At 54.4% G+C, this 25,786-nt stretch overlaps 10 non-coding genes across 10 annotated transcripts; all 10 read right to left on the minus strand.

The window, feature by feature from the left end:
* Positions 1-502: 502 nt before the first annotated feature.
* Positions 503-595, minus strand: LOC149750111 (small nucleolar RNA SNORD116). Its single transcript, XR_016392381.1, has one exon. It is a non-coding gene; the product is annotated as a small nucleolar RNA SNORD116 (small nucleolar RNA).
* A 2,664-nt stretch (positions 596-3,259) lies between these two features.
* Positions 3,260-3,352, minus strand: LOC149750112 (small nucleolar RNA SNORD116). The gene has a single exon (XR_016392435.1). It is a non-coding gene; the product is annotated as a small nucleolar RNA SNORD116 (small nucleolar RNA).
* A 2,671-nt stretch (positions 3,353-6,023) lies between these two features.
* LOC149750113 (small nucleolar RNA SNORD116) lies at positions 6,024-6,116 on the minus strand. Its single transcript, XR_016392354.1, has one exon. It is a non-coding gene; the product is annotated as a small nucleolar RNA SNORD116 (small nucleolar RNA).
* Positions 6,117-8,813: 2,697 nt separating this feature from the next.
* LOC149750114 (small nucleolar RNA SNORD116) lies at positions 8,814-8,906 on the minus strand. The gene has a single exon (XR_016392382.1). It is a non-coding gene; the product is annotated as a small nucleolar RNA SNORD116 (small nucleolar RNA).
* Positions 8,907-11,571: 2,665 nt separating this feature from the next.
* On the minus strand, positions 11,572-11,664 carry LOC149750115 (small nucleolar RNA SNORD116). Its single transcript, XR_016392436.1, has one exon. It is a non-coding gene; the product is annotated as a small nucleolar RNA SNORD116 (small nucleolar RNA).
* Positions 11,665-14,354: 2,690 nt separating this feature from the next.
* On the minus strand, positions 14,355-14,447 carry LOC149750116 (small nucleolar RNA SNORD116). The gene has a single exon (XR_016392383.1). It is a non-coding gene; the product is annotated as a small nucleolar RNA SNORD116 (small nucleolar RNA).
* Positions 14,448-17,112: 2,665 nt separating this feature from the next.
* Positions 17,113-17,205, minus strand: LOC149750117 (small nucleolar RNA SNORD116). Its single transcript, XR_016392437.1, has one exon. It is a non-coding gene; the product is annotated as a small nucleolar RNA SNORD116 (small nucleolar RNA).
* A 2,671-nt stretch (positions 17,206-19,876) lies between these two features.
* On the minus strand, positions 19,877-19,969 carry LOC149750118 (small nucleolar RNA SNORD116). Its single transcript, XR_016392355.1, has one exon. It is a non-coding gene; the product is annotated as a small nucleolar RNA SNORD116 (small nucleolar RNA).
* A 2,697-nt stretch (positions 19,970-22,666) lies between these two features.
* Positions 22,667-22,759, minus strand: LOC149750119 (small nucleolar RNA SNORD116). The gene has a single exon (XR_016392384.1). It is a non-coding gene; the product is annotated as a small nucleolar RNA SNORD116 (small nucleolar RNA).
* A 2,664-nt stretch (positions 22,760-25,423) lies between these two features.
* Positions 25,424-25,516, minus strand: LOC149750120 (small nucleolar RNA SNORD116). Its single transcript, XR_016392438.1, has one exon. It is a non-coding gene; the product is annotated as a small nucleolar RNA SNORD116 (small nucleolar RNA).
* Positions 25,517-25,786: the final 270 nt, after the last annotated feature.

Consider the following 25,786-nt stretch of genomic DNA (forward strand, 5'->3'; position numbering starts at 1 on the left):
CCGAGGCCTAATCCATCAGCCCCCTTGCGCCGATGCCCAACGCCAGCCCCCACACACCCACTGCTCCAGCCCCACTGGGCACTCAAGAACTTCACCATGACAAACGCAAAAACAGGGAGGGCCACAGGCCTGGCCTGAGTCTCCGGGCTCCAACCAGGGAAGCTTTCTCATTTTGACTTCCAGAATTAACCCCCAAAGCGGCACAAAAAAACCACGACACTGGCCAAAACACACCTCCCAAACTGCAAGCTCACTGCACCTACCTCAGCCCACACTCTGCCTCTGAAGATCAGCAGGTGAGCCTGCCCCCTCACATTCCCTCATCGGCCTTTCACCAGGGACCTGGGGTTCACAGACGACCCAGTTTACGTGCAGACACGGTCCACCCTCAGACAGAAACCCCTCCAATGCTGGAGTACTGGGTGGTATTTGCATGTATGTCAGGAGGGGATGATGACCCTCACTCCTCACTGTGCCCTAACCCCGAGAGAGGAAACGTGCTGGACCTCAGTTTCGATAAGGAGACTGTAGAGTGTTCTAACTCATTTTGTTCACATTTTCCAAGGAATGCATACAAGGGTGTCATCATCGATCCGAATACATGCTGGGAAGCTGCAGAACATAACCGGGCAGGCCATGGGGCTCTGCAGAGGAGACATTACCCTGGAGTACTCCAACAGCCTGGGGAATCCACAGTCCTCAGACCACTCAGCAAAAGCAAACATCAATCCACTCTTGCAGCCATTGGGCCCATCTGAGGAAAACCTAATATAGAATGGCACATCTTAGGGTGAGTGAATGCCTACCGTCCTGAGTTATCTACGGCCATGCTCAGCAGTATGCGCCCGCCTCACTTTTTCCAGTTTTCCTTAGCTCATCCAGTCATCAGAGTACGCGAAGGTCATCTTCGTCTTGCCGACAGCCGGCCTTGCCGAGCAACTACACCTGAGAAGTGGACAGAAATAACAGAGGCTTCAGAAGTGGACCGAGGTCCTCAGGGAACATGATCCATGCGAATCTTTACCTGGGCTTCTGCTCTGAACCTGCTTCCCAAGGACCTCTATCCCTCACCGATTATTGTTTTGTGTCTCACAGCATGTCTGCAGGAAGTTAGGCATGTACATTGGCCAGTGTGTGAGACGCTGTATGTGTGTATTCACGTGCGTGGGCGTGTGTGACTGCGACTGCGCACGAGGACGCGATTGTGGGTTCCTGCGTGTGCCTCTGAAAACGCATCTTGCTCTCTGTGTGTCCCTGTGGCCCTCTGCAGAGGCCTCCAATTGTTAATACCAGAGATTATACACAACAACCTGGTTGGACTCCCAACAGAAAAAGAAAGACCCCTGTGAGCTGCAAGAGCCTTATGAGAACTGTGACCCCCAGGAGCTGTAGAAATAGGCCACAGACCCCCGCTCTCACATAGCCATGCCTTCTGACCAAAGGACGAACCTAGATGAGACCTGCCTACCGGCCGTGGGTGTCACATGAGTGTGGACATGGACATCCTGCCAGCTAACAGCACATCTGATGTGCACTTGGGCCACTCCCAGTGCTTCCGGAAGCAAGGGAAACTCCTATGGGTGGACTGAAACCAACCTGAAGATGGCTACAGGCAAGATGCAGCCTGGCTCCACTCAAGGGGCTAACGATATTTGGCCCAAAGCCAATTCTCGCCAAATAGGACAAATCATGTTCTGTGGACCCGTGGGTATGCCCACCACGGGAAGTGGTAGGATTCAGCAACCATAATCCAGGTTGGAACCCCACAGCAGAAACTAGACCATCTTCCCGGCCACGTCTCACCAGCGCCCAGCCGGCAGGTTTCTCGGCCCTGAACCTGGAGGAAATGCTCAAATTTTTGACAGCCTCGTCCGAAGTGCCCTCCTCCTGCCCTCAGGGCAACTCGACCTTACTTGAAGTCACAGACATCATGCGAACACGGGGTCACTGTACACCAAGGAAGACAGACCACATACATGTCTGCTTTGATGACGCCGATCCCACCCCATGCATTCTGGCACTTCTCCACTGCCACAGCGACACTACTAAGGACCTTGCAGAGATCAAAAGCACTGTCCCCGAGGACCACAGACAGACTTCCAACAGAAGACCTCTGCCACGCGAGGGGACCTCTAACTCTGAAAGGGCATAGTGCCTGTCCATGGCAGCGCACCTAGCATAGCAACAGTGTCCCCATCTCTGCCCCGCGTAAACTTCTGGCTGTTCGAAAGGCCTGCATGACACACGGGTCGGCTGCATCATGCCCTCCGGGAGAAAAACTTTCACTTGGCACATTCCCAAACAAGGGACAAAGCGGCCAAAGGGCATGTTCACATAACTCACCTATCCACAAGAAGAGGGGCACAGACGCCTCAGCATGTCTATCTTCTCTAGGTCCCGCAAGACACCCTTTGGGAGTCATCCCTCCAGCAACGGAATCTCAACTCATCACAGGTTACCTACCTCACCGAATCCTCATGAAATGCCAAAGCCATCCCCTTAATACGCAGCTGACGCCAGCCCACCCCGAACAGGACACGTGCTTGGGAAGCCGTGGACAGAATCTGCAACCCAATGATGACAGCCCATCCCACGACATCACAAAGGACATGTCCTCATAATGCCTTACTTTCCTCTCCAGGCCAGCAGTCACCACGCAGGCTTAAATGCAGCACTCGTTCCTAACCCCACTCCACGATGACCCACTTAGTGCAAACACTGTGCCAGAAGCTGCAGTAGATGAGCTGACATGGGCACCCCTGAGGCCTAATCCATCAGCCCCCTTCCGCCAATGTCCAACCCCAGCCAGCCCCACCGACTGCTCCAGACCCACCAGGCACTCAAGAACCTCAATACGCCAAACACAACGACAGGGAGGGCCACAGGCCTGGCCTGAGGTTCCGTGCTCCAACCAGGGAAGCTTTCTCATTTTGGCTTCCAGAATCAACCCCCAAAGTGGCACGCACAAACCCTGACACTGGCCAAAACACACCTCCCAAGCTGCAAGCTCAATGGGCCTACCCCAGTCCACACTCCCACTCTGAAGATCAGCAGTTGAGCCTGCCCCCTCAAATTCCCTCATCGGCCTTTCAGCGGGGGCCTGGGATTCATAGACGACCCAGTTTATGTGCAGACACGGTCCACTCTCAGACAGAAACCCCTCCAAAGCTGGAGACCTGGGTGGTGTTTGCATCATGTCAGGAGGGCACGATGGCCCTCACACCTAACTGTGCCCTACCCCCGAGAGAGGAAACGTGCTGGACCTCAGTTTCGATGAGGAGACGGTAGAGTGTTCTCACTCATTGTGTTCACATTTTCCAAGGAATGCATACAAGGGTGTCGTCATTGATGCAAGCTCTGCTGGGAAGCTGTAGAACATAACCGGGCTGCCGCGGGGCTCTGCACAGGAGCCATTACCCTGGAGTACTCCAACAGCCTGGGGAATCCACAGTCCTCAGGCCACTCAGCAAAAGCAACAATCAATCCACTCTTGCAGCCATTGGGCCCATCTGAGGAAAACCTAATATAGAATGGCACATCTTAGGGTGAGTGAATGCCTACCATCCTGAGTTATCCACAGCCATGCTCAGCAACATGCACTCGCCTCACTTTTTCCAGTTTTCTTAGCACATCCAGTCATCAGAGTACGCGAAGGTCATCTTCGTCTTGCCGACAGCCGGCCTTGCCGAGCAACTACACCTGAGAAGTGGACAGAAATAACAGAGGCTTCAGAAGTGGACCGAGGTCCTCAGGGAACATGATCCATGCGAATCTTTACCTGGGCTTCTGCTCTGAACCTGCTTCCCAAGGACCTATTATCTCTTACCGAGTATTGATTTGTGTCTCACAGCATGTCTGCAGGAAGTTAGGCACGTACATTGGCCAGTGTGTGAGACGCTGTGTGTGTGTATTCACGCGCGTGGGCGTGTGTGACTGCGACTGTGCACGATGACGCGATTGTGGGGTCCTGTGTGTGCCTCTGAAAACACGTCTTGCTCTCTGTGTGTCCCTGTGGCCCTCTGCAGAGGCCTCCAACAGTAAATACCAGAGTTTATACACAACACCCTGGTTGGACTCCCAACAGATAAAGAAAGACTCCTGTGAGCTGCAAGAGCCGCATGCGAACTGTGACCCCACAGGAGCTGTAGAAATAGGCCACGGACTCCCGCTCTCCCACAGCCATGCCTTCTGACCAAAGCACGAACCTAGATGAGACCTGCCTACCGCCCGTGGGTGTCACATGTCTGTGGACATGGACATCCTGCCAGCTAACAGCACATCTGATGTGCACTTGGGCCACTCCCAGTGCTTCCGGAAGCAAGGGAACCTCCTATGGGTGGGCTGAAACCAACCTGCAGATGGCTACAGGCAAGATGCAGCCTGGCACCACTCAAGGGCCTAACGAAATTTGGCCCAAATGCCAATTCTCGCCAACTAGGCCAAATCGTGTTCCGTGGACCCGTGTGTATGCCCAACATGGGAAGTGGTGGGCTTAAGCACCCATAACCCAGGTTGGAACCCCACGGCAAAACTAGATCATCTTCCCGGCCACACCTCGCCAGCGCCCAGCCGGCAGGTTTCTCGGCCCTGAAACCGGAGGAAACGCTCAAATACTTGACAGCCTCGTCCGAAGTGCCCTCCTCCTGCCCGCAGGGCAACTCGACCTTACTTGAAGCCACAGACATCATGCGAACACGGGGTCACTGTACACCAAGGAAGACAGACCACATACATGTCTGCTTTAATGACGCCGACCCCACCCCATGCATTCTGGCACTTCTCCACTGCCACAGTGACACTACCAAGGACCTTACAGAGATCAAAAGCACTGTCCCCGAGAACCACAGACAGACTTCCAACAGAAGACCTCTGCCACGCGAGGGGACCTGTAAGTCTGAAAGGGCACAGTGCCTGTCCACGGCAGCTCACCTAGCATAGCAACAGTGCCCCCATCTCTGCCCCGCGTAAACTTCTGGCTGTTCGAAAGGCCTGCATGACACACGGGCCGGCCGCATCACGCCCTCTGGGAGAAAAACTTTCACTTTGCACATTCCCAAACATGGGACAAAGCGGCCAAAGGGCCTGTTTGCATAACTCACCTTCCTCCAAGGAGGCCAGCACAAATGCCTCAGCATGTCCATCTTCTCTAGGTCCCGCAAGACACCCTTTGGGAGTCATCCCTCCAGCAACGGAATCTCAACTCATCACAGGTTACCTACCTCACCGAATCCTCATGAAATGCCAAAGCCATCCCCTTCATAGGCAGCTGATGCCAGCCCACCACAAACAGGACACGTGCTTGGGAAGCCATGGCCAGCGTCTGCAACCCAATGATGACAGCCCATCCCACGACATCACACAGGACATGTCCTCATAACACCTCACCTTCCTCTCCAGGCCAGCAGTCACCACGCAGGCTTAAATGCAGCACTCGTTCCTAACCCCACTCCACGATGACCCACTTAGTGCAAACACTGTGCCAGAAGCTGCAGTAGATGAGCTGACGTGGGCACCACCGAGGCCTAATCCATCAGCCCCCTTCCGCCAACGTCCAACCCCAGCCCACACCCACCCACTGCTCCAGCCCCACCGGGCACTCAAGAACCTCAACGCGCCAAACTCAAGGACAGGGAGGGCCACACAGGCCTGGCCTGAGGCTCCATGCTCCAATCAGGGAAGCTTGCACATTTTGGCTTCCAGAATTAACCACCCAAGCGGCGTGCACAAAGCGTGATCCCGGCCAAAGCACACCTTTCCAAGCTGCAAGCTCACTGGGCCTACACCTGCACACAATCCAACTCTGAAGACCATCACGAGAGCCTTCCCACTCGCATTCCCTTAACGGTCTTCTAGCAGCGACCTGATATTCTTCATACATGACCCAGCTTACGGGCAGACACAGTCGAACCTCAGACAGTAGCCCCTCCAAGTCTGGAGCCCTGGGTGGTGTTTGCATGCATGTCAGTAGGGGACACTGGCCCTCACTCCTCACTGTCTGAAACACCCGAGAGAGGAAACGTGCCGGACCTCAGACTCGATGAGGAGACGGTAGAGTGTTCTCACTCATTTTGTTCAGATTTTCCAAGGAATGCATACAAGGGTGTCATCATCGATCCAAGCACGTGCTGGGACGCTGCACAACACAACCGGGCATGCCATGCGGGTCTGCAGAGGAGCCATGACCTCGTAGTACTCCAAAACCCTGGGGAATCCACAGCCCTCAGGCCACTCTGCAAGAGCAACAGTCAATCTACTCTCGCAGCCACTGGGGCCGTCAGAGGAAAACCTAATATCCAATGACACACGTTGTGGTGGTTGAATGCCTACCATCCTGAAATATCCACGTCCACGCTCGGAAACGTGGGCCCGCCTCACTTTTTCCAGTTCTCCTCAGCACCTCCAGTCGTCAGCCCACGCAAACGTCCTCTTGTCTTTGCTGACGGCCAGCCTTGCCAAGAAACTGCACCTGAGATGTGGACGGAAATCACGCAGGATTCAGAAGTGAACCTGGGTCCTTAGAGAACATGATTTATGCGAACATTTACCTGGGCTGGAGCCCTGAACCTGCTTCACAAGGACCCCTATCCCTTACCAAGAACTGAAAGTGTGTCTGACAGCATGACTGCAGGAAGTTAGGCATGTACGTTGGCCGTTGTGTGTGAGGGTGTATGTGTGTGTTCCTGCGTGTGCGCGTGCGTGACTATGACTAGGCACGATGATGCGCTTGTGGGTTTCTGTGTCAGCCTCTGCATCCCCGTCCTGGTCTTTGTGTGTCCTTGAGGCCCTCTGCAGTGACACTGAATAGTAAAAGTCACAGGTTATACACAGTACCCTGGCTTTGGACCACCCCACTGAATGGAGAAACATCCCTACCAGCTTCAAGAAGCCACATGAGAACTTTGACCCCCAGAGGCTGTTGAAATAGGCCACAGACTCCCGCTATCCCACAGCCATGCCTTCTGACCAAAGCACAAACACTCGAGGAGATCTGCCTCCCAGCCGTGAGTGGCCACATCTACGTGGACCTACAGACCCTGCTAGCTACTAACACACCTGATGAGCACTAGGGGTCACTCCCAGCGCTTTTGGAAGCAAGGGAACTTCCCATGGATGGCGTTGACAATGACCTGCAGCTGGCTATAGGCAAGATGCAACCCGGCACCTCTCAAGGGTCTAATGGACTTCAGCCCAAGTGTGACTTCTCGCCAACTAGGCCAAATCACTTTCTGTGGACCTGTTGGAATGCCCACCACGGCAAGAGGTGGTCTTCAGCAACCATGACCCAGGTTCAAACCCCACGGCAGAAACCAGGCCACCTTTCCAGCCACGTCTCGGCCAGCCCCCCCTCGGCAGGATTCAGAGCCCTGAATCCCGAGGAAACGCTCAAACACTGAGCAACCTTGTCCTCACTGCCCTCCTCCTGCCCACACGGCAACTCGACCCTACTGGAAGCCACAGATAACATGCGAACACGGGGACACTATACACCAGGGAAGACAAACCACAAGCATGTCTGCTTTGACGATGCCGAACCCACACCATGCATCCTGGCACTTCTCCACTGCCATAGCGATACTACCGAGGACCTCACAGAGATCAAAAGCACTGTCCCCGAGGACCACAGACAAACTTCCAACGGAAGACCTCTGCCATGAGAGGGGACCTGGAAGCCAGTAAGGGCACAGTGGCTGTCAAGGTCAGCGCACCTGGCATCACAACAGCGCGCCCATCTCTACCATGCCAACGGACTGCTTCGGATAAACCTCTGGCTGTTAGATAGGCATCCGTACCTCATGGGCCGGCCGCGTCACGCCTTCCGGGAAAAACACTTTCGCTTTGCACATTCCCAAACTAGGGAACAAAGTGGCCAAAGGGCATGTTCGCATACCTCACCTACCCCGAGAAGGCCGGCACACACTCCTCAGCATATCGATCTTTTCTAGGTTACGCAAGACACCCTTTGGGAATCATTTCTCCGGCAACGGGATCACAACAAGTCTACACAGGTTACCTACCTCATCGCATCCACATGAACCGCCAAAGTCATCCTCTCCATAGGCAGGTGATGCCAGCCCATCAAGTACGTGACAAATCCTTGAGAAGCCGAGGCCAGAGCCTGCAACCCAATGATGACAGCCCATGCCACAACATCACGTAGGACCTGTCCTTATCATGCCTTACCTTCCTGTCCAGACCATCAGCCACGGCGCAGGCTTAAATGCAACACTCGTATCTCACCCCACTCCACGATGACCCACGGGGCGAAAACACCGTGCCAGGAATTGCAATACAGGAGCTGACAAGCGCAACACCGAGGCCTAATCCATCAGCCCCCTTGCGCCGATGCCCAACGCCAGCCCCCACACACCCACTGCTCCAGCCCCACTGGGCACTCAAGAACTTCACCATGACAAACGCAAAAACAGGGAGGGCCACAGGCCTGGCCTGAGTCTCCGGGCTCCAACCAGGGAAGCTTTCTCATTTTGACTTCCAGAATTAACCCCCAAAGCGGCACAAAAAAACCACGACACTGGCCAAAACACACCTCCCAAACTGCAAGCTCACTGCACCTACCTCAGCCCACACTCTGCCTCTGAAGATCAGCAGGTGAGCCTGCCCCCTCACATTCCCTCATCGGCCTTTCACCAGGGACCTGGGGTTCACAGACGACCCAGTTTACGTGCAGACACGGTCCACCCTCAGACAGAAACCCCTCCAATGCTGGAGTACTGGGTGGTATTTGCATGTATGTCAGGAGGGGATGATGACCCTCACTCCTCACTGTGCCCTAACCCCGAGAGAGGAAACGTGCTGGACCTCAGTTTCGATAAGGAGACTGTAGAGTGTTCTAACTCATTTTGTTCACATTTTCCAAGGAATGCATACAAGGGTGTCATCATCGATCCGAATACATGCTGGGAAGCTGCAGAACATAACCGGGCAGGCCATGGGGCTCTGCAGAGGAGACATTACCCTGGAGTACTCCAACAGCCTGGGGAATCCACAGTCCTCAGACCACTCAGCAAAAGCAAACATCAATCCACTCTTGCAGCCATTGGGCCCATCTGAGGAAAACCTAATATAGAATGGCACATCTTAGGGTGAGTGAATGCCTACCGTCCTGAGTTATCTACGGCCATGCTCAGCAGTATGCGCCCGCCTCACTTTTTCCAGTTTTCCTTAGCTCATCCAGTCATCAGAGTACGCGAAGGTCATCTTCGTCTTGCCGACAGCCGGCCTTGCCGAGCAACTACACCTGAGAAGTGGACAGAAATAACAGAGGCTTCAGAAGTGGACCGAGGTCCTCAGGGAACATGATCCATGCGAATCTTTACCTGGGCTTCTGCTCTGAACCTGCTTCCCAAGGACCTCTATCCCTCACCGATTATTGTTTTGTGTCTCACAGCATGTCTGCAGGAAGTTAGGCATGTACATTGGCCAGTGTGTGAGACGCTGTATGTGTGTATTCACGTGCGTGGGCGTGTGTGACTGCGACTGCGCACGAGGACGCGATTGTGGGTTCCTGCGTGTGCCTCTGAAAACGCATCTTGCTCTCTGTGTGTCCCTGTGGCCCTCTGCAGAGGCCTCCAATTGTTAATACCAGAGATTATACACAACAACCTGGTTGGACTCCCAACAGAAAAAGAAAGACCCCTGTGAGCTGCAAGAGCCTTATGAGAACTGTGACCCCCAGGAGCTGTAGAAATAGGCCACAGACCCCCGCTCTCGCATAGCCATGCCTTCTGACCAAAGGACGAACCTAGATGAGACCTGCCTACTGGCCGTGGGTGTCACATGAGTGTGGACAAGGACATCCTGCCAGCTAACAGCACATCTGATGTGCACTTGGGCCACTCCCAGTGCTTCCGGAAGCAAGGGAAACTCCTATGGGTGGACTGAAACCAACCTGAAGATGGCTACAGGCAAGATGCAGCCTGGCTCCACTCAAGGGGCTAACGATATTTGGCCCAAAAGCCAATTCTCGCCAAATAGGACAAATCATGTTCTGTGGACCCGTGGGTATGCCCACCACGGGAAGTGGTAGGATTCAGCAACCATAATCCAGGTTGGAACCCCACAGCAGAAACTAGACCATCTTCCCGGCCACGTCTCACCAGCGCCCAGCCGGCAGGTTTCTCGGCCATGAACCTGGAGGAAATGCTCAAATTTTTGACAGCCTCGTCCGAAGTGCCCTCCTCCTGCCCTCAGGGCAACTCGACCTTACTTGAAGTCACAGACATCATGCGAACACGGGGTCACTGTACACCAAGGAAGACAGACCACATACATGTCTGCTTTGATGACGCCGATCCCACCCCATGCATTCTGGCACTTCTCCACTGCCACAGCGACACTACTAAGGACCTTGCAGAGATCAAAAGCACTGTCCCCGAGGACCACAGACAGACTTCCAACAGAAGACCTCTGCCACGCGAGGGGACCTCTAACTCTGAAAGGGCATAGTGCCTGTCCATGGCAGCGCACCTAGCATAGCAACAGTGTCCCCATCTCTGCCCCGCGTAAACTTCTGGCTGTTCGAAAGGCCTGCATGACACACGGGTCGGCTGCATCATGCCCTCCGGGAGAAAAACTTTCACTTGGCACATTCCCAAACAAGGGACAAAGCGGCCAAAGGGCATGTTCACATAACTCACCTATCCTCAAGAAGAGGGGCACAGACGCCTCAGCATGTCTATCTTCTCTAGGTCCCGCAAGACACCCTTTGGGAGTCATCCCTCCAGCAACGGAATCTCAACTCATCACAGGTTACCTACCTCACCGAATCCTCATGAAATGCCAAAGCCATCCCCTTAATACGCAGCTGACGCCAGCCCACCCCGAACAGGACACGTGCTTGGGAAGCCGTGGCCAGAATCTGCAACCCAATGATGACAGCCCATCCCATGACATCACAAAGGACATGTCCTCATAATGCCTTACTTTCCTCTCCAGGCCAGCAGTCACCACGCAGGCTTAAATGCAGCACTCGTTCCTAACCCCACTCCACGATGACCCACTTAGTGCAAACACTGTGCCAGAAGCTGCAGTAGATGAGCTGACATGGGCACCCCTGAGGCCTAATCCATCAGCCCCCTTCCGCCAATGTCCAACCCCAGCCAGCCCCACCGACTGCTCCAGACCCACCAGGCACTCAAGAACCTCAATACGCCAAACACAACGACAGGGAGGGCCACAGGCCTGGCCTGAGGTTCCGTGCTCCAACCAGGGAAGCTTTCTCATTTTGGCTTCCAGAATCAACCCCCAAAGTGGCACGCACAAACCCTGACACTGGCCAAAACACACCTCCCAAGCTGCAAGCTCAATGGGCCTACCCCAGTCCACACTCCCACTCTGAAGATCAGCAGTTGAGCCTGCCCCCTCAAATTCCCTCATCGGCCTTTCAGCAGGGGCCTGGGATTCATAGACGACCCAGTTTATGTGCAGACACGGTCCACTCTCAGACAGAAACCCCTCCAAAGCTGGAGACCTGGGTGGTGTTTGCATCATGTCAGGAGGGCACGATGGCCCTCACACCTAACTGTGCCCTACCCCCGAGAGAGGAAACGTGCTGGACCTCAGTTTCGATGAGGAGACGGTAGAGTGTTCTCACTCATTGTGTTCACATTTTCCAAGGAATGCATACAAGGGTGTCGTCATTGATGCAAGCTCTGCTGGGAAGCTGTAGAACATAACCGGGCTGCCGCGGGGCTCTGCACAGGAGCCATTACCCTGGAGTACTCCAACAGCCTGGGGAATCCACAGTCCTCAGGCCACTCAGCAAAAGCAACAATCAATCCACTCTTGCAGCCATTGGGCCCATCTGAGGAAAACCTAATATAGAATGGCACATCTTAGGGTGAGTGAATGCCTACCGTCCTGAGTTATCCACAGCCATGCTCAGCAACATGCACTCGCCTCACTTTTTCCAGTTTTCTTAGCACATCCAGTCATCAGAGTACGCGAAGGTCATCTTCGTCTTGCCGACAGCCGGCCTTGCCGAGCAACTACACCTGAGAAGTGGACAGAAATAACAGAGGCTTCAGAAGTGGACCGAGGTCCTCAGGGAACATGATCCATGCGAATCTTTACCTGGGCTTCTGCTCTGAACCTGCTTCCCAAGGACCTATTATCTCTTACCGAGTATTGATTTGTGTCTCACAGCATGTCTGCAGGAAGTTAGGCACGTACATTGGCCAGTGTGTGAGACGCTGTATGTGTGTATTCACGCGCGTGGGCGTGTGTGACTGCGACTGTGCACGATGACGCGATTGTGGGGTCCTGTGTGTGCCTCTGAAAACACGTCTTGCTCTCTGTGTGTCCCTGTGGCCCTCTGCAGAGGCCTCCAACAGTAAATACCAGAGTTTATACACAACACCCTGGTTGGACTCCCAACAGATAAAGAAAGACTCCTGTGAACTGCAAGAGCCGCATGCGAACTGTGACCCCACAGGAGCTGTAGAAATAGGCCACGGACTCCCGCTCTCCCACAGCCATGCCTTCTGACCAAAGCACAAACACTCGAGGAGATCTGCCTCCCAGCCGTGAGTGGCCACATCTACGTGGACCTACAGACCCTGCTAGCTACTAACACACCTGATGAGCACTAGGGGTCACTCCCAGCGCTTTTGGAAGCAAGGGAACTTCCCAAGGATGGCGTTGACAATGACCTGCAGCTGGCTATAGGCAAGATGCAACCCGGCACCTCTCAAGGGTCTAATGGACTTCAGCCCAAGTGTGACTTCTCGCCAACTAGGCCAAATCAATTTCTGTGGACCTGTTGGAATGCCCACCACGGCAAGACGTGGTCTTCAGCAACCATGACCCAGGTTCAAACCCCACGGCAGAAACCAGGCCACCTTTCCAGCCACGTCTCGGCCAGCCCCCCCTCGGCAGGATTCAGAGCCCTGAATCCCGAGGAAACGCTCAAACACTGAGCAACCTTGTCCTCACTGCCCTCCTCCTGCCCACACGGCAACTCGACCCTACTGGAAGCCACAGATAACATGCGAACACGGGGACACTATACACCAGGGTAGACAAACCACAAGCATGTCTGCTTTGACGATGCCGAACCCACACCATGCATCCTGGCACTTCTCCACTGCCATAGCGATACTACCGAGGACCTCACAGAGATCAAAAGCACTGTCCCCGAGGACCACAGACAAACTTCCAACGGAAGACCTCTGCCATGAGAGGGGACCTGGAAGCCAGTAAGGGCACAGTGGCTGTCAAGGTCAGCGCACCTGGCATCACAACAGCGCGCCCATCTCTACCATGCCAACGGACTGCTTCGGATAAACCTCTGGCTGTTAGATAGGCATCCGTACCTCATGGGCCGGCCGCGTCACGCCTTCCGGGAAAAACACTTTCGCTTTGCACATTCCCAAACTAGGGAACAAAGTGGCCAAAGGGCATGTTCGCATACCTCACCTACCCCGAGAAGGCCGGCACACACTCCTCAGCATATCGATCTTTTCTAGGTTACGCAAGACACCCTTTGGGAATCATTTCTCCGGCAACGGGATCACAACAAGTCTACACAGGTTACCTACCTCATCGCATCCACATGAACCGCCAAAGTCATCCTCTCCATAGGCAGGTGATGCCAGCCCATCAAGTACGTGACAAATCCTTGAGAAGCCGAGGCCAGAGCCTGCAACCCAATGATGACAGCCCATGCCACAACATCACGTAGGACCTGTCCTTATCATGCCTTACCTTCCTGTCCAGACCATCAGCCACGGCGCAGGCTTAAATGCAACACTCGTATCTCACCCCACTCCACGATGACCCACGGGGCGAAAACACCGTGCCAGGAATTGCAATACAGGAGCTGACAAGCGCAACACCGAGGCCTAAACCATCAGCCCCCTTGCGCCGATGCCCAACGCCAGCCCCCACACACCCACTGCTCCAGCCCCACTGGGCACTCAAGAACTTCACCATGACAAACGCAAAAACAGGGAGGGCCACAGGCCTGGCCTGAGTCTCCGGGCTCCAACCAGGGAAGCTTTCTCATTTTGACTTCCAGAATTAACCCCCAAAGCGGCACAAAAAAACCACGACACTGGCCAAAACACACCTCCCAAACCGCAAGCTCACTGCACCTACCTCAGCCCACACTCTGCCTCTGAAGATCAGCAGGTGAGCCTGCCCCCTCACATTCCCTCATCGGCCTTTCACCAGGGACCTGGGGTTCACAGACGACCCAGTTTACGTGCAGACACGGTCCACCCTCAGACAGAAACCCCTCCAATGCTGGAGTACTGGGTGGTATTTGCATGTATGTCAGGAGGGGATGATGACCCTCACTCCTCACTGTGCCCTAACCCCGAGAGAGGAAACGTGCTGGACCTCAGTTTCGATAAGGAGACTGTAGAGTGTTCTAACTCATTTTGTTCACATTTTCCAAGGAATGCATACAAGGGTGTCATCATCGATCCGAATACATGCTGGGAAGCTGCAGAACATAACCGGGCAGGCCATGGGGCTCTGCAGAGGAGACATTACCCTGGAGTACTCCAACAGCCTGGGGAATCCACAGTCCTCAGACCACTCAGCAAAAGCAAACATCAATCCACTCTTGCAGCCATTGGGCCCATCTGAGGAAAACCTAATATAGAATGGCACATCTTAGGGTGAGTGAATGCCTACCGTCCTGAGTTATCTACGGCCATGCTCAGCAGTATGCGCCCGCCTCACTTTTTCCAGTTTTCCTTAGCTCATCCAGTCATCAGAGTACGCGAAGGTCATCTTCGTCTTGCCGACAGCCGGCCTTGCCGAGCAACTACACCTGAGAAGTGGACAGAAATAACAGAGGCTTCAGAAGTGGACCGAGGTCCTCAGGGAACATGATCCATGCGAATCTTTACCTGGGCTTCTGCTCTGAACCTGCTTCCCAAGGACCTCTATCCCTCACCGATTATTGTTTTGTGTCTCACAGCATGTCTGCAGGAAGTTAGGCATGTACATTGGCCAGTGTGTGAGACGCTGTATGTGTGTATTCACGTGCGTGGGCGTGTGTGACTGCGACTGCGCACGAGGACGCGATTGTGGGTTCCTGCGTGTGCCTCTGAAAACGCATCTTGCTCTCTGTGTGTCCCTGTGGCCCTCTGCAGAGGCCTCCAATTGTTAATACCAGAGATTATACACAACAACCTGGTTGGACTCCCAACAGAAAAAGAAAGACCCCTGTGAGCTGCAAGAGCCTTATGAGAACTGTGACCCCCAGGAGCTGTAGAAATAGGCCACAGACTCCCGCTCTCGCATAGCCATGCCTTCTGACCAAAGGACGAACCTAGATGAGACCTGCCTACCGGCCGTGGGTGTCACATGAGTGTGGACATGGACATCCTGCCAGCTAACAGCACATCTGATGTGCACTTGGGCCACTCCCAGTGCTTCCGGAAGCAAGGGAAACTCCTATGGGTGGACTGAAACCAACCTGAAGATGGCTACAGGCAAGATGCAGCCTGGCTCCACTCAAGGGGCTAACGATATTTGGCCCAAAAGCCAATTCTCGCCAAATAGGACAAATCATGTTCTGTGGACCCGTGGGTATGCCCACCACGGGAAGTGGTAGGATTCAGCAACCATAATCCAGGTTGGAACCCCACAGCAGAAACTAGACCATCTTCCCGGCCACGTCTCACCAGCGCCCAGCCGGCAGGTTTCTCGGCCCTGAACCTGGAGGAAATGCTCAAATTTTTGACAGCCTCGTCCGAAGTGCCCTCCTCCTGCCCTCAGGGCAACTCGACCTTACTTGAAGTCACAGACATCATGCGAACACGGGGTCACTGTACACCAAGGAAGACAGACCACATACATGTCTGCTTTGATGACGCCGATCCCACCCCATGCATTCTGGCACTTCTCCACTGCCACAGCGACACTACTAAGGACCTTGCAGAGATCAAAAGCACTGTCCCCGAGGACCACAGACAGACTTCCAACAGAAGACCTCTGCCACGCGAGGGGACCTCTAACTCTGAAAGGGCATAGTGCCTGTCCATGGCAGCGCACCTAGCATAGCAACAGTGTCCCCATCTCTGCCCCGCGTAAACTTCTGGCTGTTCGAAAGGCCTGCATGACACACGGGTCGGCTGCATCATGCCCTCCGGGAGAAAAACTTTCACTTGGCACATTCCCAAACAAGGGACAAAGCGGCCAAAGGGCATGTTCACATAACTCACCTATCCTCAAGAAGAGGGGCACAGACGCCTCAGCATGTCTATCTTCTCTAGGTCCCGCAAGACACCCTTTGGGAGTCATCCCTCCAGCAACGGAATCTCAACTCATCACAGGTTACCTACCTCACCGAATCCTCATGAAATGCCAAAGCCATCCCCTTAATACGCAGCTGACGCCAGCCCACCCCGAACAGGACACGTGCTTGGGAAGCCGTGGACAGAATCTGCAACCCAATGATGACAGCCCATCCCACGACATCACAAAGGACATGTCCTCATAATGCCTTACTTTCCTCTCCAGGCCAGCAGTCACCACGCAGGCTTAAATGCAGCACTCGTTCCTAACCCCACTCCACGATGACCCACTTAGTGCAAACACTGTGCCAGAAGCTGCAGTAGATGAGCTGACATGGGCACCCCTGAGGCCTAATCCATCAGCCCCCTTCCGCCAATGTCCAACCCCAGCCAGCCCCACCGACTGCTCCAGACCCACCAGGCACTCAAGAACCTCAATACGCCAAACACAACGACAGGGAGGGCCACAGGCCTGGCCTGAGGTTCCGTGCTCCAACCAGGGAAGCTTTCTCATTTTGGCTTCCAGAATCAACCCCCAAAGTGGCACGCACAAACCCTGACACTGGCCAAAACACACCTCCCAAGCTGCAAGCTCAATGGGCCTACCCCAGTCCACACTCCCACTCTGAAGATCAGCAGTTGAGCCTGCCCCCTCAAATTCCCTCATCGGCCTTTCAGCGGGGGCCTGGGATTCATAGACGACCCAGTTTATGTGCAGACACGGTCCACTCTCAGACAGAAACCCCTCCAAAGCTGGAGACCTGGGTGGTGTTTGCATCATGTCAGGAGGGCACGATGGCCCTCACACCTAACTGTGCCCTACCCCCGAGAGAGGAAACGCGCTGGACCTCAGTTTCGATGAGGAGACGGTAGAGTGTTCTCACTCATTGTGTTCACATTTTCCAAGGAATGCATACAAGGGTGTCGTCATTGATGCAAGCTCTGCTGGGAAGCTGTAGAACATAACCGGGCTGCCGCGGGGCTCTGCACAGGAGCCATTACCCTGGAGTACTCCAACAGCCTGGGGAATCCACAGTCCTCAGGCCACTCAGCAAAAGCAACAATCAATCCACTCTTGCAGCCATTGGGCCCATCTGAGGAAAACCTAATATAGAATGGCACATCTTAGGGTGAGCGAATGCCTACCGTCCTGAGTTATCCACAGCCATGCTCAGCAACATGCACTCGCCTCACTTTTTCCAGTTTTCTTAGCACATCCAGTCATCAGAGTACGCGAAGGTCATCTTCGTCTTGCCGACAGCCGGCCGTGCCGAGCAACTACACCTGAGAAGTGGACAGAAATAACAGAGGCTTCAGAAGTGGACCGAGGTCCTCAGGGAACATGATCCATGCGAATCTTTACCTGGGCTTCTGCTCTGAACCTGCTTCCCAAGGACCTATTATCTCTTACCGAGTATTGATTTGTGTCTCACAGCATGTCTGCAGGAAGTTAGGCACGTACATTGGCCAGTGTGTGAGACGCTGTATGTGTGTATTCACGCGCGTGGGCGTGTGTGACTGCGACTGTGCACGATGACGCGATTGTGGGGTCCTGTGTGTGCCTCTGAAAACACGTCTTGCTCTCTGTGTGTCCCTGTGGCCCTCTGCAGAGGCCTCCAACAGTAAATACCAGAGTTTATACACAACACCCTGGTTGGACTCCCAACAGATAAAGAAAGACTCCTGTGAGCTGCAAGAGCCGCATGCGAACTGTGACCCCACAGGAGCTGTAGAAATAGGCCACGGACTCCCGCTCTCCCACAGCCATGCCTTCTGACCAAAGCACGAACCTAGATGAGACCTGCCTACCGCCCGTGGGTGTCACATGTCTGTGGACATGGACATCCTGCCAGCTAACAGCACATCTGATGTGCACTTGGGCCACTCCCAGTGCTTCCGGAAGCAAGGGAACCTCCTATGGGTGGGCTGAAACCAACCTGCAGATGGCTACAGGCAAGATGCAGCCTGGCACCACTCAAGGGCCTAACGAAATTTGGCCCAAATGCCAATTCTCGCCAACTAGGCCAAATCGTGTTCCGTGGACCCGTGTGTATGCCCAACATGGGAAGTGGTGGGCTTAAGCACCCATAACCCAGGTTGGAACCCCACGGCGAAACTAGATCATCTTCCCGGCCACACCTCGCCAGCGCCCAGCCGGCAGGTTTCTCGGCCCTGAAACCGGAGGAAACGCTCAAATACTTGACAGCCTCGTCCTAAGTGCCCTCCTCCTGCCCGCAGGGCAACTCGACCTTACTTGAAGCCACAGACATCATGCGAACACGGGGTCACTGTACACCAAGGAAGACAGACCACATACATGTCTGCTTTAATGACGCCGACCCCACCCCATGCATTCTGGCACTTCTCCACTGCCACAGTGACACTACCAAGGACCTTACAGAGATCAAAAGCACTGTCCCCGAGAACCACAGACAGACTTCCAACAGAAGACCTCTGCCACGCGAGGGGACCTGTAAGTCTGAAAGGGCACAGTGCCTGTCCACGGCAGCTCACCTAGCATAGCAACAGTGCCCCCATCTCTGCCCCGCGTAAACTTCTGGCTGTTCGAAAGGCCTGCATGACACACGGGCCGGCCGCATCACGCCCTCTGGGAGAAAAACTTTCACTTTGCACATTCCCAAACATGGGACAAAGCGGCCAAAGGGCCTGTTTGCATAACTCACCTTCCTCCAAGGAGGCCAGCACAAATGCCTCAGCATGTCCATCTTCTCTAGGTCCCGCAAGACACCCTTTGGGAGTCATCCCTCCAGCAACGGAATCTCAACTCATCACAGGTTACCTACCTCACCGAATCCTCATGAAATGCCAAAGCCATCCCCTTCATAGGCAGCTGATGCCAGCCCACCACAAACAGGACACGTGCTTGGGAAGCCATGGCCAGCGTCTGCAACCCAATGATGACAGCCCATCCCACGACATCACACAGGACATGTCCTCATAACACCTCACCTTCCTCTCCAGGCCAGCAGTCACCACGCAGGCTTAAATGCAGCACTCGTTCCTAACCCCACTCCACGATGACCCACTTAGTGCAAACACTGTGCCAGAAGCTGCAGTAGATGAGCTGACGTGGGCACCACCGAGGCCTAATCCATCAGCCCCCTTCCGCCAACGTCCAACCCCAGCCCACACCCACCCACTGCTCCAGCCCCACCGGGCACTCAAGAACCTCAACGCGCCAAACTCAAGGACAGGGAGGGCCACACAGGCCTGGCCTGAGGCTCCATGCTCCAATCAGGGAAGCTTGCACATTTTGGCTTCCAGAATTAACCACCCAAGCGGCGTGCACAAAGCGTGATCCCGGCCAAAGCACACCTTTCCAAGCTGCAAGCTCACTGGGCCTACACCTGCACACAATCCAACTCTGAAGACCATCACGAGAGCCTTCCCACTCGCATTCCCTTAACGGTCTTCTAGCAGCGACCTGATATTCTTCATACATGACCCAGCTTACGGGCAGACACAGTCGAACCTCAGACAGTAGCCCCTCCAAGTCTGGAGCCCTGGGTGGTGTTTGCATGCATGTCAGTAGGGGACACTGGCCCTCACTCCTCACTGTCTGAAACACCCGAGAGAGGAAACGTGCCGGACCTCAGACTCGATGAGGAGACGGTAGAGTGTTCTCACTCATTTTGTTCAGATTTTCCAAGGAATGCATACAAGGGTGTCATCATCGATCCAAGCACGTGCTGGGACGCTGCACAACACAACCGGGCATGCCATGCGGGTCTGCAGAGGAGCCATGACCTCGTAGTACTCCAAAACCCTGGGGAATCCACAGCCCTCAGGCCACTCTGCAAGAGCAACAGTCAATCTACTCTCGCAGCCACTGGGGCCGTCAGAGGAAAACCTAATATCCAATGACACACGTTGTGGTGGTTGAATGCCTACCATCCTGAAATAGCCACGTCCACGCTCGGAAACGTGGGCCCGCCTCACTTTTTCCAGTTCTCCTCAGCACCTCCAGTCGTCAGCCCACGCAAACGTCCTCTTGTCTTTGCTGACGGCCAGCCTTGCCAAGAAACTGCACCTGAGATGTGGACGGAAATCACGCAGGATTCAGAAGTGAACCTGGGTCCTTAGAGAACATGATTTATGCGAACATTTACCTGGGCTGGAGCCCTGAACCTGCTTCACAAGGACCCCTATCCCTTACCAAGAACTGAAAGTGTGTCTGACAGCATGACTGCAGGAAGTTAGGCATGTACGTTGGCCGTTGTGTGTGAGGGTGTATGTGTGTGTTCCTGCGTGTGCGCGTGCGTGACTATGACTAGGCACGATGATGCGCTTGTGGGTTTCTGTGTCAGCCTCTGCATCCCCGTCCTGGTCTTTGTGTGTCCTTGAGGCCCTCTGCAGTGACACTGAATAGTAAAAGTCACAGGTTATACACAGTACCCTGGATTTGGACCACCCCACTGAATGGAGAAACATCCCTACCAGCTTCAAGAAGCCACATGAGAACTTTGACCCCCAGAGGCTGTTGAAATAGGCCACAGACTCCCGCTATCCCACAGCCACGCCTTCTGACCAAAGCACAAACACTCGAGGAGATCTGCCTCCCAGCCGTGAGTGGCCACATCTACGTGGACCTAGAGACCCTGCTAGCTACTAACACACCTGATGAGCACTAGGGGTCACTCCCAGCGCTTTTGGAAGCAAGGGAACTTCCCATGGATGGCGTTGACAATGACCTGCAGCTGGCTATAGGCAAGATGCAACCTGGCACCTCTCAAGGGTCTAATGGACTTCAGCCCAAGTGTGACTTCTCGCCAACTAGGCCAAATCAATTTCTGTGGACCTGTTGGAATGCCCACCACGGCAAGAGGTGGTCTTCAGCAACCATGACCCAGGTTCAAACCCCACGGCAGAAACCAGGCCACCTTTCCAGCCACGTCTCGGCCAGCTCCCCCTCGGCAGGATTCAGAGCCCTGAATCCCGAGGAAACGCTCAAACACTGAGCAACCTTGTCCTCACTGCCCTCCTCCTGCCCACACGGCAACTCGACCCTACTGGAAGCCACAGATAACATGCGAACACGGGGACACTATACACCAGGGAAGACAAACCACAAGCATGTCTGCTTTGATGATGCCGAACCCACACCATGCATCCTGGCACTTCTCCACTGCCATAGCGATACTACCGAGGACCTCACAGAGATCAAAAGCACTGTCCCCGAGGACCACAGACAAACTTCCAACGGAAGACCTCTGCCATGAGAGGGGACCTGGAAGCCAGTAAGGGCACAGTGGCTGTCAAGGTCAGCGCACCTGGCATCACAACAGCGCGCCCATCTCTACCATGCCAACGGACTGCTTCGGATAAACCTCTGGCTGTTAGATAGGCATCCGTACCTCATGGGCCGGCCGCGTCACGCCTTCCGGGAAAAACACTTTCGCTTTGCACATTCCCAAACTAGGGAACAAAGTGGCCAAAGGGCATGTTCGCATACCTCACCTACCCCGAGAAGGCCGGCACACACTCCTCAGCATATCGATCTTTTCTAGGTTACGCAAGACACCCTTTGGGAATCATTTCTCCGGCAACGGGATCACAACAAGTCTACACAGGTTACCTACCTCATCGCATCCACATGAACCGCCAAAGTCATCCTCTCCATAGGCAGGTGATGCCAGCCCATCAAGTACGTGACAAATCCTTGAGAAGCCGAGGCCAGAGCCTGCAACCCAATGATGACAGCCCATGCCACAACATCACGTAGGACCTGTCCTTATCATGCCTTACCTTCCTGTCCAGACCATCAGCCACGGCGCAGGCTTAAATGCAACACTCGTATCTCACCCCACTCCACGATGACCCACGGGGCGAAAACACCGTGCCAGGAATTGCAATACAGGAGCTGACAAGCGCAACACCGAGGCCTAATCCATCAGCCCCCTTGCGCCGATGCCCAACGCCAGCCCCCACACACCCACTGCTCCAGCCCCACTGGGCACTCAAGAACTTCACCATGACAAACGCAAAAACAGGGAGGGCCACAGGCCTGGCCTGAGTCTCCGGGCTCCAACCAGGGAAGCTTTCTCATTTTGACTTCCAGAATTAACCCCCAAAGCGGCACAAAAAAACCACGACACTGGCCAAAACACACCTCCCAAACTGCAAGCTCACTGCACCTACCTCAGCCCACACTCTGCCTCTGAAGATCAGCAGGTGAGCCTGCCCCCTCACATTCCCTCATCGGCCTTTCACCAGGGACCTGGGGTTCACAGACGACCCAGTTTACGTGCAGACACGGTCCACCCTCAGACAGAAACCCCTCCAATGCTGGAGTACTGGGTGGTATTTGCATGTATGTCAGGAGGGGATGATGACCCTCACTCCTCACTGTGCCCTAACCCCGAGAGAGGAAACGTGCTGGACCTCAGTTTCGATAAGGAGACTGTAGAGTGTTCTAACTCATTTTGTTCACATTTTCCAAGGAATGCATACAAGGGTGTCATCATCGATCCGAATACATGCTGGGAAGCTGCAGAACATAACCGGGCAGGCCATGGGGCTCTGCAGAGGAGACATTACCCTGGAGTACTCCAACAGCCTGGGGAATCCACAGTCCTCAGACCACTCAGCAAAAGCAAACATCAATCCACTCTTGCAGCCATTGGGCCCATCTGAGGAAAACCTAATATAGAATGGCACATCTTAGGGTGAGTGAATGCCTACCGTCCTGAGTTATCTACGGCCATGCTCAGCAGTATGCGCCCGCCTCACTTTTTCCAGTTTTCCTTAGCTCATCCAGTCATCAGAGTACGCGAAGGTCATCTTCGTCTTGCCGACAGCCGGCCTTGCCGAGCAACTACACCTGAGAAGTGGACAGAAATAACAGAGGCTTCAGAAGTGGACCGAGGTCCTCAGGGAACATGATCCATGCGAATCTTTACCTGGGCTTCTGCTCTGAACCTGCTTCCCAAGGACCTCTATCCCTCACCGATTATTGTTTTGTGTCTCACAGCATGTCTGCAGGAAGTTAGGCATGTACATTGGCCAGTGTGTGAGACGCTGTATGTGTGTATTCACGTGCGTGGGCGTGTGTGACTGCGACTGCGCACGAGGACGCGATTGTGGGTTCCTGCGTGTGCCTCTGAAAACGCATCTTGCTCTCTGTGTGTCCCTGTGGCCCTCTGCAGAGGCCTCCAATTGTTAATACCAGAGATTATACACAACAACCTGGTTGGACTCCCAACAGAAAAAGAAAGACCCCTGTGAGCTGCAAGAGCCTTATGAGAACTGTGACCCCCAGGAGCTGTAGAAATAGGCCACAGACCCCCGCTCTCACATAGCCATGCCTTCTGACCAAAGGACGAACCTAGATGAGACCTGCCTACCGGCCGTGGGTGTCACATGAGTGTGGACATGGACATCCTGCCAGCTAACAGCACATCTGATGTGCACTTGGGCCACTCCCAGTGCTTCCGGAAGCAAGGGAAACTCCTATGGGTGGACTGAAACCAACCTGAAGATGGCTACAGGCAAGATGCAGCCTGGCTCCACTCAAGGGGCTAACGATATTTGGCCCAAAGCCAATTCTCGCCAAATAGGACAAATCATGTTCTGTGGACCCGTGGGTATGCCCACCACGGGAAGTGGTAGGATTCAGCAACCATAATCCAGGTTGGAACCCCACAGCAGAAACTAGACCATCTTCCCGGCCACGTCTCACCAGCGCCCAGCCGGCAGGTTTCTCGGCCCTGAACCTGGAGGAAATGCTCAAATTTTTGACAGCCTCGTCCGAAGTGCCCTCCTCCTGCCCTCAGGGCAACTCGACCTTACTTGAAGTCACAGACATCATGCGAACACGGGGTCACTGTACACCAAGGAAGACAGACCACATACATGTCTGCTTTGATGACGCCGATCCCACCCCATGCATTCTGGCACTTCTCCACTGCCACAGCGACACTACTAAGGACCTTGCAGAGATCAAAAGCACTGTCCCCGAGGACCACAGACAGACTTCCAACAGAAGACCTCTGCCACGCGAGGGGACCTCTAACTCTGAAAGGGCATAGTGCCTGTCCATGGCAGCGCACCTAGCATAGCAACAGTGTCCCCATCTCTGCCCCGCGTAAACTTCTGGCTGTTCGAAAGGCCTGCATGACACACGGGTCGGCTGCATCATGCCCTCCGGGAGAAAAACTTTCACTTGGCACATTCCCAAACAAGGGACAAAGCGGCCAAAGGGCATGTTCACATAACTCACCTATCCTCAAGAAGAGGGGCACAGACGCCTCAGCATGTCTATCTTCTCTAGGTCCCGCAAGACACCCTTTGGGAGTCATCCCTCCAGCAACGGAATCTCAACTCATCACAGGTTACCTACCTCACCGAATCCTCATGAAATGCCAAAGCCATCCCCTTAATACGCAGCTGACGCCAGCCCACCCCGAACAGGACACGTGCTTGGGAAGCCGTGGACAGAATCTGCAACCCAATGATGACAGCCCATCCCACGACATCACAAAGGACATGTCCTCATAATGCCTTACTTTCCTCTCCAGGCCAGCAGTCACCACGCAGGCTTAAATGCAGCACTCGTTCCTAACCCCACTCCACGATGACCCACTTAGTGCAAACACTGTGCCAGAAGCTGCAGTAGATGAGCTGACATGGGCACCCCTGAGGCCTAATCCATCAGCCCCCTTCCGCCAATGTCCAACCCCAGCCAGCCCCACCGACTGCTCCAGACCCACCAGGCACTCAAGAACCTCAATACGCCAAACACAACGACAGGGAGGGCCACAGGCCTGGCCTGAGGTTCCGTGCTCCAACCAGGGAAGCTTTCTCATTTTGGCTTCCAGAATCAACCCCCAAAGTGGCACGCACAAACCCTGACACTGGCCAAAACACACCTCCCAAGCTGCAAGCTCAATGGGCCTACCCCAGTCCACACTCCCACTCTGAAGATCAGCAGTTGAGCCTGCCCCCTCAAATTCCCTCATCGGCCTTTCAGCGGGGGCCTGGGATTCATAGACGACCCAGTTTATGTGCAGACACGGTCCACTCTCAGACAGAAACCCCTCCAAAGCTGGAGACCTGGGTGGTGTTTGCATCATGTCAGGAGGGCACGATGGCCCTCACACCTAACTGTGCCCTACCCCCGAGAGAGGAAACGTGCTGGACCTCAGTTTCGATGAGGAGACGGTAGAGTGTTCTCACTCATTGTGTTCACATTTTCCAAGGAATGCATACAAGGGTGTCGTCATTGATGCAAGCTCTGCTGGGAAGCTGTAGAACATAACCGGGCTGCCGCGGGGCTCTGCACAGGAGCCATTACCCTGGAGTACTCCAACAGCCTGGGGAATCCACAGTCCTCAGGCCACTCAGCAAAAGCAACAATCAATCCACTCTTGCAGCCATTGGGCCCATCTGAGGAAAACCTAATATAGAATGGCACATCTTAGGGTGAGTGAATGCCTACCGTCCTGAGTTATCCACAGCCATGCTCAGCAACATGCACTCGCCTCACTTTTTCCAGTTTT

Source organism: Delphinapterus leucas, chromosome 2 (genome assembly GCF_059928025.1).
Source record: "Delphinapterus leucas isolate spDelLeu-1000000601 "Yukka" chromosome 2, BTC_Dleu_Yukka2, whole genome shotgun sequence".
Taxonomy (NCBI): domain Eukaryota; kingdom Metazoa; phylum Chordata; class Mammalia; order Artiodactyla; family Monodontidae; genus Delphinapterus; species Delphinapterus leucas.